This window comes from Crocodylus siamensis, chromosome 1, assembly GCF_052110815.1.
Source record: "Crocodylus siamensis isolate JL-2025a chromosome 1, ASM5211081v1, whole genome shotgun sequence".
Taxonomy (NCBI): Eukaryota; Metazoa; Chordata; order Crocodylia; family Crocodylidae; genus Crocodylus; species Crocodylus siamensis.
The window spans coordinates 408,342,209-408,355,305 of NC_143395.1; the positions used below are offsets into that span (position 1 = coordinate 408,342,209).

Here is a 13,097-nt window from a genome sequence, read left to right on the forward strand (position 1 = left end):
TCAAGACCCATTTGTAAGCCATGGTAAAAATCATCCTCAAACTGAGGGATTGCCACCACTGCTGATGGTGTTCCTGGCTAGGAGTTACCCAGTGGAGTGACTAGAAGTCATGATAAACTAACTATTTGTAGAGTGGCTGGAACATATAGCTGCTGAGTCTGTTACTTGTTATCACTTACTTTCATGCCTTGGGTGTGCCTCTGCAGACTGCAGAGTACTGTAGTGTAGACATGTTAGCTGAGGCTCCAGAAGCAAGCACGAAACAACTTAGCCCATGGGGAACCCATTAACTTGTTTGTAGATAGCATCCAGTATTACACCGTTCTGCAGTTTGCAGTGTGAACAGAAACTTATTTGTAGCCTTTCCTCCCTCTCTAAAATCAAAAAGGACAGAAGAGGGAAAACTGTAAACTAGTTTACCTGCCCCAGGTCCTGTACTTTATCTCCACCAGAGTAAGTATGGTAGGGGAAGGAGTGCAGCTACTTCAATTAGAGAGCCACAAGAAAGGTAGGCCTAAATTCCACAGATTTGTGATCCAGGCCTAGACATTCCTGTTTGTGCCCTTCCATTACCCCTTGACCCTTGGACCACAGCCAGTCCCTTTTTAATATTACCATTAATTCTTTCATCTTATCTGCTTTGTTCTCTGCTGTGTTTCTTGTACTTTTATCATGGGGTCTACATAGCTGCCACCTTCTCTGGAGGGGAATAATTGCTAATCCAAACACCATTAATGTCTCAGGCAATTTTCATCGCTGGTCTTAGGGGAGTAGAACATAACACTCCTTTGCTTCACTCCTTCCCCAAACCAGCTATGTACCCTTACCCGCAGATCCAGTATATATCCAGAGAGTGCTGCAAAACTGGCTGCTGCATCCTTTTATTCTGTGCTGATATGTTAGCACAATAACTCCCTTTGCCTTGCTTAGAAGGAAGTGAGTGTGGGGCCTTCTGTTAATTAAAAAGAATATGCATAAAGATAGCTATGTAATTGAATCTAATATTTTGTTTGGTGCAGCATGGGTTTGCAACTACTTTTCCAGTTCATTGCTATAGTAAGCCCTGCATGATTTGTCCTCTGGCTTCAGTCTCAGGTGCTTGGCACCAGAGATGTAACCCATCTGGCTTTAAATGGAACAAAATAATTAAAAGAATGGAAAAATAGAATTAAAGGGAAAATGAACCTTGTCATCATAGTTCCCAATTCTCTTGAACAACTGAGGTAGTATCAGTTGCCTAGGACGAAAGCATTCGCTTAAGAGCTCAGGTTGCTATTGAAAAATCCTTAGGCATTTAAATAGATGGATATTACATTCCAAGCACATGAGACAGCTTCAATTCACAGGCAGGCAACTTCTTTGAATGCCCAGTTTCTGGGGAGTAGGATTCTGTCATCTTCCTTCTTCTTATCAGTTCTCCTTTATTCCTAATAAGTCAATTCATATTCTGAGACTAGGTAGCAGCCATCAAGAAAATTCTGCCTTGTTAGCCAGTAAATCAGCTCTTTTAGTCATCATCATTCAATTGGAGACACTCTCTTGGGTGCCTATTCATTCACACCCAGCTGAATATCCCACCTAATTCGGATTTCCTGATGGCATCTCAGATCTTGCATTAGGAAGATGGACAGAGCCCTCATCCATGAAGAGGGCTTGAGACTGCATTGTGCACTTGAAGCAAAAAGGAGATGTTACTTGAGGGCAGAAAAGTATTAACATGCAGAAAATATTATCACAGAACTAACACTTACACAGTCCTTCACATCTTCAAAGCACTATACAAACTAATTTACTAATTAATTTAAATACACAGTTTTATTCATTTGCACTCATCGTGATAAATCCTTTGAAAAAAGAAATGAAATTCCTGTTTAAAAATCTTTCTTAAAGGGAATCGAGTAAACTGCACTGAGAGGAAATGAATTACTCTGTAGCCTTCCTTGGCAATTACATTTATTTACATTGTTGCTACTATTTATACTGCAAAGCACCATAGTTGTATATAGCTTATAGCAATGAAATCTTGCGCCTGACTCTGCTGAAGAGGAAAAATTTTCCTTGCCTATTTTGGAGGGCCAGATTCTCTTTTGGATGCAGCCTGCATGTTTCCAAAATTTGCAATCTATTATGCATTAGATGGGCTAACAGTAGCATGCAAAATTAAAGATATAGTCTGTTTGAGTCATATGCAAAATTCTCACTGATCTCTGCTGGAGTGTAATGCTTGAGGGAGTGCTGCACAAAAAAATGTGCAACAGGAGAACGTTTTGATCTTATACCACGGTCCTGCAGAAAAAATGCATCCTGAAATTCTGTGAGACCACTGGTGTCCTCCTTGCATGTTGCAGAATTGATTAGCTTTAGCTCTATATTTGATACAAATCAACCTAGTGCTCTGCATTTCCAAGATTCAGTAAGTTTCTGCATTAACCTGGAGCTTCTAGTCTTGCTTTTCCCAAATATTCTCACTTCAACAATGCCTTTCTATATTTGTCAGACAGAGCTTAAATATAAACTTATATAAGTATTACACAAGAAATGTCAGGCTCAAAGAAACACACAGCTGCATAGGAATTTCCATACTGGATCAGCCTAATGATCTCTGTGGTTCAGTATCTGGTTTCCGGCTATAAACAGTACCAGCTACAGAAGGTGCAAAATATGGCTCACTAATTAGTTACATGCTTGTGGAAACTGTTACTTTCTAACTCACGTTAACTAGTGGTTAGCCTGTGCCATGGACGACTGGTACCTCTTGAGTCTGGGGGAGCACCTGCAGAAGCTGCCGGCAGCGTCGGCAGCAGGGACAGAGCTGACGAGCACCTGCAGAAGCCACCAGCGCTATTGGCAGTGGGGATGGCCCTGTCGGGGGGCACCTACTGTCTCCCCCCATACCCACCTTACCAGTCGCCTATGGCCTGTGCCCAGAAGTCTTAGCTTACTATCCCTTCCAAGAGTCTTGGATTGATTTTTTCAAAATCCTTGTTTTTGTAACTCTGGATGTTCTGTTAGCCAGAAGTGTCCAGTTCTTCCTTAAATCCTGCTTAAGCATGTAGCCTTGACGGTGACTCCTACAGGTGAATGGTTTGAAACAATATTTCTGTTGCTAATTGTGAGTTTGTTGTCATAACAGCGAAAGAAATAAAGGATTACCAGGTGTGGGGAACAGAGTGGTGAAATCTTCTTCATTACATCAAGAAATACTAGTATGTGTATAATGGGTACAGCTGAGTAAATAATGTATTTTTCTATTTGAGTACAGAATTAAAGAAATGGAGGGAGGGGGAAGTAGAACAGTTTGGGAAGCAAAATGAAATTTGTGGATATTTTAATAGCACAGTGAAAACAAGAAAAGAAAAAGAAACCCTGAAAAAAATTGTATTACGCCTACCCAAAATATTTGGCTCAACCTGAAGCAAATTTTGAATTTATTTTAACTGTAAAATGTTTGAAAACAAAGTCAAAGCGTGTCATGTCAAAATGTCCAAATTGTTTGGCATTTGTAAAATAAAATGTTTTGTTTAAAAATTGCCAAAATGAAGTATTTCAGCACTTGGAGTTTGGGGGTTCCCCTTCGCCCCCTCCCCGCAACCTATTTATCATATTTGACGTATGTTTGGGGGGAATCTGCAGTTGTCCCCAACTGGAAACTTTCAGCAAACTTACAATGATCTCTGATCATGAGCTAGTAGCTGTATTACTGGAGAAGTTTGCCCAGGAGAAGGAGGTCAGCGTTTCCGTAGAAGATCCTAGTTTCTGTTCCTACTTACCTCAAACCGTCTCAGGGTAATGGAGGTACAGGCTCATATCCAACTGCCCTTTAGCTGGATGCTTGGCACTTAAATGGATAACATTAACATTAAGTGGTCCAAAGTGTATATAGATTTTAGATCCTCTGCCCTCTGTGTAGTTCACCTTACTCTTTTGATATGCTTTGAACAAAACTACTCCGAGCTCTTCCTGTTCCTTCAAGTAAGTTAAGTGCCCAAACTATTAATTGCAATACTCCTTGATGCTGGAGGATGAGTTGTCGTCCCTGGGCTGTGGTCCCTACATCTGCCCCACTGCTGTCTTTGCCTTTTATACAATTACTGTTAAATGAAAAATGCAGAAACTCCACTAGGGCAGGAGCAAGGGCCAAAGCCTCCTTTCCAGGGCAGTTCCCATCTCACTGATCCACAGAGCAGGGCTCCCCCCTTGCTCTTACTGGCTCAGTCTCTCTTCCCCTATTCTCTTACCAGTGGCCAACTAGAAGTGGAGAGTGAGCTGTCTTGGCCCTGTCTAGCACATGGCATAGTAGTTACGCCGCTTTGTTGGAAAGTGGGACATGTAGATTTAAATCACACCTGCCTAAGAAGAGACCTAGAACTGGGATCTCCCAGAAGTGCCTTAACCACTAGGCGGAAAGGCAGAGGAGCCTCCTCATCCCCCTATCCCTGTCATGGCTTTTTCTGTGACTTGTACCTGATCTCCTTTGGGGACTAGAAACTAAAATTGGCTTGCATGGCCTGAAAATCCACTTACGTCATTAAAGTGTCCTTTGTAAGTCCTGCATGGAGCTGGATATGAGCTATGGTGCCTCGTTGTAACACCCTAGGTGGCTTGGAGAGCATTTACTGTTGGCCCACATTTTTTTCAGTTGGGATTCCTGGAATTTCTAGACATGTGAGAGCAAATTTTGCTTAACTGCAATGAGTGCCTACGGTACTGGTTGTTATGTGCCCCTTCACTGCCGGGAGTTATATCCTCTCAAAGCTTCTCTTCACTATCAGAGCTTTTAACTGAGTTCCTCCTTCAGCTGAAATGGTAATTACTTCTGTTATTTAAACGGACTGTCTTGGTTCTTCCCTTGATGCAGTACGAACGCACTCTAGATGGCAATTGTACTCTAGATGTCCACCCTTGGTAGCCAGAAATTCATTACAACCCTTGTGTCTTTAACATTTATAATGCCACATAGCTGAGCAAAGTTGTGCTTTGGTCACAAATGGGAATTTCTCTTTTGCCTTTATGACTTAAACAATACTTGATCTGTAGGATCAAGAAAGCAGCTTTACAGCCATATAGGGTTTGTATGTTATGAACCATTCTGGAAAATAGGTTATGCTCCTGAGCCTTGTCAGAGATGCAGCCAGCCAACAACTGGCAGCCATATGTGATTTTCACACATCTTTCTACAAAGTCAGAGAAGATGCATTTGAAACGCAACATCCCAGAACAAAATTTGTATCCCAGCTTGGAAGACTGTGACTTCTGGAATTAATGTATGCCATTGATCAAGAGTAAAGTTGCCTTTATATTGCTCAACTTTAATGGAAAATGAGGCTAACTGATATCAGGACCATGTCAGCTATAAAATGCCTGTAGTGGAAAGATAATGGGTAAATCAGTATGACATGGTGAAAATCAAAATTAAATGTGAGATGAGGTAGAAGCCTGTCTTGGTATTGTGTTTCAGGTATCACCAGAGCCTGTTGACCGTACGTATCAGGAACATGTAACCATAAAAGGCTGCATTACTCTGAATATTGGTCAGTTTTACAGCCGTAAATAAATATTGATTGAGTGCTGAAGTCAACATGTGTTGGGTAACGAGGTTCTGCTCTTTCAGACAATTATTTATTTCTGTCCATTGCATTAAGCACGGTTATTATAGCAGTCTGTGTTGTGTCGGGTGATGCACCTGTTCGGAACTGGACAGCTGAAAGAGACAGAAAGGAAACATAGTTGCACTGTGTTTGTTGAAGTACAGAGCAGGAAAACTTAAATGAAGCACAAACCAGATTCTAGTTCCCATACTTGAGCTGTTGTACAAAGAACTACCATAATTTGCAAGTCAAATCTGTAGATCAGTAAGAATGGAATTTGGCTCCATAAAGTAATATCCCATGGCATGCATCTTCCCACTGGCTTGTCATCGAGCCAGTGCCTGTCACTTGGAATCTCCTCCTGCCCACATTGGATTATCCCTGGTTTTGTACCTCTGGGGAATCCAGCTATTGAAGTTCAGCTGCCTCTCCCCTCCGGAGGTAGGCAGAGCCTTCAAAATCAGTGCTCTGATCAAGTACTCATCTGTCCTTATCCCCCTCCCACCATCCCCACCTTCTGCCATCCAGTTGTGCACAGCTTGTCCTTCATGGAAGTCCTTATTTTAATACCCAGGACAGCATGCAAAAGTACTGCCCATAGCTCTGGCCTAGAGTGACTTGTCAAACTAAGAACTGAGCAACAAATGAGGAGTGAGGGGGAGAGGGGAAGAATATGTAGCTGAGAACAGGAGGGAAGGAATAAATATAGAAAGACTCACTTTATGCATGAAATGAGACACCATGCTCCTACATTGGTTTCTGGTTTGAATTGCCATGCAGGATGCATTTGCATTCCTCAACCCAGTTGTTCATGGAATAACATTGTACTGATGAACAACCATGTATACAATTGTGCAGCAGCTATTCTTGCTTACCTTAAAAGCTAAAAATCTTCATCTTGGTGCCAAAGGTCAATGCAGCTCTAAAGCTTGAGGAGTGAAAGGATCTAGATCTGGATCAGGCTACAGAGGGATCCTCTTTGGTTTGCTGACACTTCTGTACAGAAGCAGGTGTCACCCGCAGGGGAAAACAAATAGGAATTCATCCTCAATTAATACATAGCCTCCACTCTCATCGATGCCTGCATCCTAAGCATATGTGGTGGAGGCCGGTGCTTAATTAAAATATGCATGCAGATCAGCTACAATGCTGGTAATCCTGTTAGCAAATAGTTTATTGCTTTAAAGATTATAGTCCCAAGCTTACGTTAGGATCCAGTAGCCAAGTGTCCTGGGCGCATACGGATTCCATCAAAGTAAATGCAGATGCTGGCTCAGTTCCTTATGCACAATCAGGTCCTAAAATAACTAGTTCAAAATGTCAATTATATCACTCATACTTTAAGGAAGCAACCAAACTAATTTCAAAGACCTTGTGTCCAGTATTGGATTTTATAGAATGCTAATATCTAAAGAATATAAAGGTAGATAACCAGTTCTTTCCACTATGGCTCTCTGTAACAACAGGCAACTTTGATTTTCTTCCCATCTTATCAAAACTGTCCCAGATGGCTACTTACTTTCTGTGGTAGGGTTTTGGTAATCCAGGAAAAAGGCAGTGGTGATCCAGGAAAAATTCTTGCTTCTCACATGCTTTCTTACTTGATATTATCAAAAACATGGCCTGTTTGCTTGGTAAAGGTTAAGTATGAATCGCTGTTGTACTGTACAGAGTGATTGACAGTGCATTTTCTTACTGTTTAAATTAGTTCTATCTAAAATGTTCCCTTCAACCTTGTGGTTTATTCTTTGACTATTTATTTTATTTTGGTTTTGTTCATTAAAAAAAAGGTCAAAGTCTGCTCATAAAAGAAGCTGTCTCAATAGAACAGCAAGGAACATTATAAATATTTGAAAAGTATTAATAATAAACATAATAGTTTGCTAAGAACCACCTTAAATTTGCACATAACATTCAGTAATTAAATTGCTTTTAGTTTTCTGTGTATCTGATTTGTTGCTTTCAGGACTGTAGGTTGTGCCCACCATTTTCCAAGAATTTGTATGGATAATTTCCATTTGGGCTAATGGAAGTTATGGATCATGTATCAGTTAAATACAAGAACTGTATCTTTAAGGAAAGAGCATTTGATGAAGGTTTAAAAAAACCAAGAAAGCTGTGTCTATTTGTGATTGGAAGAAAAATGCAATATTAGACTGGGCTGTTTATTTGAAGGAATATTTAAGAGAAATATTTGCATCGAGTATCGAGTTTGGGGTTTTTTTCTTTGAGCTTTATGTGAATGTGGTTGATGATTCCACCTTAACAAGGTGTGATGATTGACAGGTGGAGATGTTGCACAGAGCCGAGGGTGGGAGTGTATTCTATTGGTTTGTGCTTGTACATCCTGAGCACCAATTACTGTCATTGCTGCCAGCACTGATGTGTTTATCAGGATGAGTTATAGCAGAACATATGTACACAGGCAGTGTGTATGCTGGATGACCATCCCCTGTGATGTAAAATATGAGAGTCTGGGAGCTACCGTTTTATAATTCATCAGGTTCAGCAACTGAATGTTGTTGGTTGGCTTAGTTATAAAGGCAAGTGTGAACTGAACAGCAGACAGGAGACTCTTGCATTAAGAATCTCGAGAAGCTGCATTTGGTGCCTGGTCTCTGCTTTTGTTCAAGTAGCTTCCGTCTTCGGTGAGTGATGTGGCTTCAGTTGAACTAACGCTGTTAAATAAGGTTGGTAAACCTGCCTCCTAGTTACAATGCGAGTTTTGCTGTTGGAGGTTCTTGTCTCTCCGGTTGTCTGGATTTTAAAATAATTTCAGCTGGTTACTTTTAGTGCCATAATATAATCTAGAAGGGGGGGGGGGGGAAATCCGATAATGAATTATTCACTTCGGTGGTGTGAGGCTTTATGTCGAGCTAAAGTTACTTTTCCTTTTTATTCAGTGCTGTGGGTTCAAAGTGGCTTTGAATCAGCAAATGTGTCTATCATTAAATTGTTTTTATTAACAGTTAAATAAGAGCAACTCTACCTTTTGTAACAGGAGGAAGGAAGAAAGCATGCTAAAGCCAGAAGCATTTACAAATGCCAGCCTTTTAAGCAACTCCACTGCATGTGCTATTTCAGTTTCAACGTTAAATCTTTTGTATGTAGCGAGGGACTGTGAATGATTTCTATTGTAGAGATTATTAATTAGGTGAACCGGAAAATGGTAGCCTCTGTTTTTGTGATAATAGGCTTAGGATCATGTTAAAATGAATGATTCCCCATCTTGCATAACAACAGTACTGAAATACATGCAAGATGAAAGGCACAAGTATATTTTAAAAGGAAACTGTGAGAGCATAGTATAGGATACCTATATAAAAAGAAGGATATTTTCTGTAATTTATTCATTACTTTGTGAATATTTCAGTAGTTTCCCACCTTTCCTTTAATTATTACTTGCGTCATATGGACCTTTACATTATATAAAGCCAGATGCTTAAATATTTATTCATGTCATCCCTCTTGTAACCTTTAAAGATTATTCAGCCCCAAATGGGATTTTGTTGCTTGTTTTAACCAAAATGGAACAGAAAGCCATAGTTTACCAGAAAGAAGAACTCCCTGCTATGCCATATCAGTGTCCCTCCTCCAAACGGACTGCGGGCAATTAATGGCAGTTTTACTTTTCCCATTTTATATAGCAGAATTATCCAAGTGGCAGTTGTCTCTTGCCCTTTTCTCTTTGCGATCTCCTCCTTTCTGTTAATAGGAGAAACAACTTTGCTTTCTCAAAATATCTAAAGGGCTTGGAAGAACAGCACCTGTTGTCTTGTTGCTTTTATTATCAGTAATCTGAGAGAGACTGTATTTCCAAGTCCTGTCAGCTGTTACCAGTTCAAAGTCTTTAATCTTGAGTCATTTCAACATGTGTTGCTACTTGCCACTTGGAGAAATAATCCACTACACCAGTTCGGTGTGGGTCATCCAGGTTTGGGGAATATATTGTTTTCTACACCAAAGAATCGCATTTCGGCACCATTTCTATTTATAGAGAGGGGCTTTCTAAAATAGAAGGCTTTACCTCTGATTTTTCTCAAAATACATATCATTTTCAATTATTCGTTTATAAATCTGCTTATTACTTAAATATTGTCAACAAGATCACTGCCCCATAGCCTACCAAACTAAGAAAGCCTCAGATTATTTTATAAAATAAGGCATTCCTTTTATATGTTCATGCCTCTTTCAAGAATATTTTTCTTCTCTTTGCACATGCTGTTTAATTTACAGGGATATCAGAATAAATTCTCTTGAATCTTGAGCTTCTGGTTTTATGAATTCACCTTCTTATAGGAGTCTCTGATATTGTAACCATCCATGTAGGTATTTTATATTGTGCTCTATGCCAGGGTGGTATTTTGGCAATCTGAGAATGCTAACCATAAAAATATAAGTACTGTAATTCAAGGCAGAGTAATCTGGGCATGAAAAGTAATCAGAATAATAAAGCGGGGAAAGTTAACATAAGGTATGGGTTTGTAACCACTGTGGACACCAGACACTCACTTTGCATCAGGTAAGTCAGAGATAGCCAATCTGCAGCACAGGTGCCACAAGTGGTATGGGCAGCCTCTGTGTGTGGCACACGGCTTATTGGGAAGTGGGCAGGCAGGACAATGGCAGATATGACAGGGAGCAGAAAGCAGAGCAGCAGATCTAGCAGAGAGCACAGGGTAAGGAGCAGAAAGCTTAGCAGCCAATTGGGTAAGGAATAGGGATCAGAGAAGCACTCAGGGAAGCTGTGAGGCTAATTTGTGGCAGGTAGGAGATGAGATAACGCTGCTTGCTCGCTTTGCGTGTGGGATATGTTATGGGGATTGGTTTATGGATGAAACCTAGCTCTCTGAGGTTTCATTCAGATAGGGCTAAGGCAATGCAGTTTGAAGCAACCAGAGGATACAGCAAAGATGACATTTCATTGAGGGTGTGTGCCTGCTTCATGTTACCACTCCTCACGATTGGGGAGCATTGCATTATTATATATGATCAGTAACTACGAAATAATTTTTTTAATCTCTGTCTCACCAAAAGAATGCAATTTTTTTCATTGGGCTATAGACCCGCCTATCAGAAAACGTGCTTTGTACTTTCAGCAGTAGGCTACTGCAGTGTGCCCTGTGAAGGGCCACTCCTTACACCAACAAGGGAGTTGAAGCTGGTACAAAACAGTTAAGTAGAGTACGTCAGTGGGTATATATGCCATCAGTACTCTGGGATGGGTACTGGTGGCATATTGGCTTCTGTGGGGAGTTTAATTTGGCTTAAACCTTTCTATTCCAAGTCTCTCTCATACTTTGTCTTCATGTTGTAGTTCAAATCGGCAGAGGTGCCTGAGTTCAAGCCACCTCCAATATAAATTATGAGGTTTCTGGCAGGACTCAAATGATATTGGGCTGTTACTCTGGAATCTAGTCTTTCCCTTTACCCAGGATGTCCCAGATCTGTTGATCTTCAGGGAGGCTGCAAGACCCATCTGTTTAACCAAGCTTTAAAGAAGGGCACGGAGAGGGCTGTCATTTGTCGAGGAGACAGATTATTGCCTAAACCTGAATCTATTCTCTATTTGATTTCATTGTTTTAGGTAAGGACAGCTAATAGGGTTTTTATGGGATTGTATTTGTGAGGGTGTATATGTGTGTATATGTGTACCCACATGTGAGCACATTCACACCCTTCTTTTAACCTCAAGTCACCTTTCCCCTAGACATACAGTATACATTGAAAAAATGAATGGATGAAATCCTGATGGCTCTTTTTATACATCTGAGTTGAAGTTCATACCTAAATACAGAAAACGTTTATGCAAAGGACTATAAATGGTATATTCCATTATTTGCTTTGATGTTATTGAATGTTCATACTAATAAGCATTGTTGTGTGTTATGCTTTACAGTATTATCCAAAATCTATGACATCTACAAAACATTCAAGAAATAATAGTCCCCATAGTCCATTTTCAAGAGGTAGTATTTCTGGGGAACAATTGGTTGTAATTATAACAAAACATATGATCACCTGCACTGGAAGTATAGTTGAAGTAAAATTTTTTTTAGGGAGAAGGGGATGAAATTTAAAGATTATAACCTCCCAGTAAAAAAGATTATAACCTCCTAATCAATCAATTAATAAATAAATAAATAAACTATTTATGTAAACCCTGACAGGCAAAGAATCACCTCTTCAGGATTATCACATATTCCTTCCTCCTACTGTTGGAAAGAAATTAATCTGAAAAATAGAGTAATGAGAGAGTAGACCTGTGAACGCAGTGAGCTCTGCAGTTATGAGTACATGTCCTATAGGGTAGAGAGCCCAGACAAAAGCCTAAGCCTGCCAAGAAATATCCCTTAGTTACTGAATAATTATACAAACACCAAAATTTATCACAACTTAGGGGTAAACTGAGAAATCTCAAAGGTGTTAAACTTAATCACTTTTGAGATGTGATTGGTTGCTTGATTTTGTAGTAACACCCTTTGTACTGCTATCTGAATGCTTTAAACTTCTTCCCAACTAATGAAAATAGTCTACGGGAGACCAAATCAAAAAGCAACCCTTCAAAGCAGTCCACCCTGTCTTGTTCCTGGAGGTAGCTTATATGACCAAATACATAGGTCTTACATTTGATTCAGAAACTTTCCAAACCAAAAGAGCAGGTTCCCAGCTAGATAGATTTTACAGCTGATTCTGCAGAAAACAATACCAGGCATAAATAGGAAGACACAGTCAACAGACCATATGTACTCCAGTGAGGCACATAAAAGGGAGTAACGTGTGTTCGCCCTCATATCTGGGTCACTGGAGATGTCCAACAACACAAGCAAATAAGGAAATACTGAGCACAGGCTTCGGAGTCTTGTCCATCTCAAGAAATGAGCTAGCTGGCACTGCTCAGTACTTTGAAGGGTAGCCTCAAGTAGAGCATGCTACTGTAATCTACACTTGAGCTTACAAAAGCATAGACAACATCCTTGAAAAATAATCATACCCTTTGCCCTAGTTGTACATGTTAAAGTTGCTTTCCTGCCAGTATATTATCTATGTAGCAGGGACTGGTAGTGAATCACTAGCTGGGCCCCATAATTCTGAGCCAGTATCCGACATACATCTCCAACAGAAGTTGCATGAAGAGCTGCGGTACATAACTCTAGACTACCAGTTCTGGACTCTTTCCATATTACAACCATGTGTTACAAAAAGAAAATGTTTTGGAAAGCCCCTTGCATATGCCCACAAAAGAAAGAAGCTGTAGTTACACAGCCCACCAGCGGAGAATCCCTGCTGCTAAATGTCTCTCTGCTCCCACATGTCCATGCGCCCATGCTACACACTCTCTTGTCTGGAGATTGATGATTATTGGGTGCAGAAGCCATCCCTTGTCATCAGGGGCAGATCCTGAGGGGGGTGCAGTGTCATGGCTGTACCCCGTTTTGGATTGGACTGCATCATGGGAGCATCCAGGTACTTTTCTAAGCCCTTGAGGGAAGTGAAAATCCCCCTCCT

General features: G+C 40.4%; 1 protein-coding gene across 19 annotated transcripts in view; it reads left to right on the forward strand.

Moving 5' to 3' along the window:
- DLG2 (discs large MAGUK scaffold protein 2) overlaps nt 1-13,097 on the forward strand; it is a 1,617,582-nt gene that overhangs the window by 1,428,696 nt on the left and 175,789 nt on the right. Inside the window, exon 1 of one of the 19 annotated variants that reach the window (XM_090030671.1) lies at nt 7,994-8,278. The exons of 17 other annotated variants lie outside the window; for them this stretch is intronic. The gene's annotated coding sequence lies outside the window, so the exon portion shown is untranslated. Of the gene's footprint in view, nt 1-7,993; nt 8,279-13,097 lie in introns of those variants that run through there. One more of the 19 variants, XM_090030669.1, reaches the window with a different exon arrangement.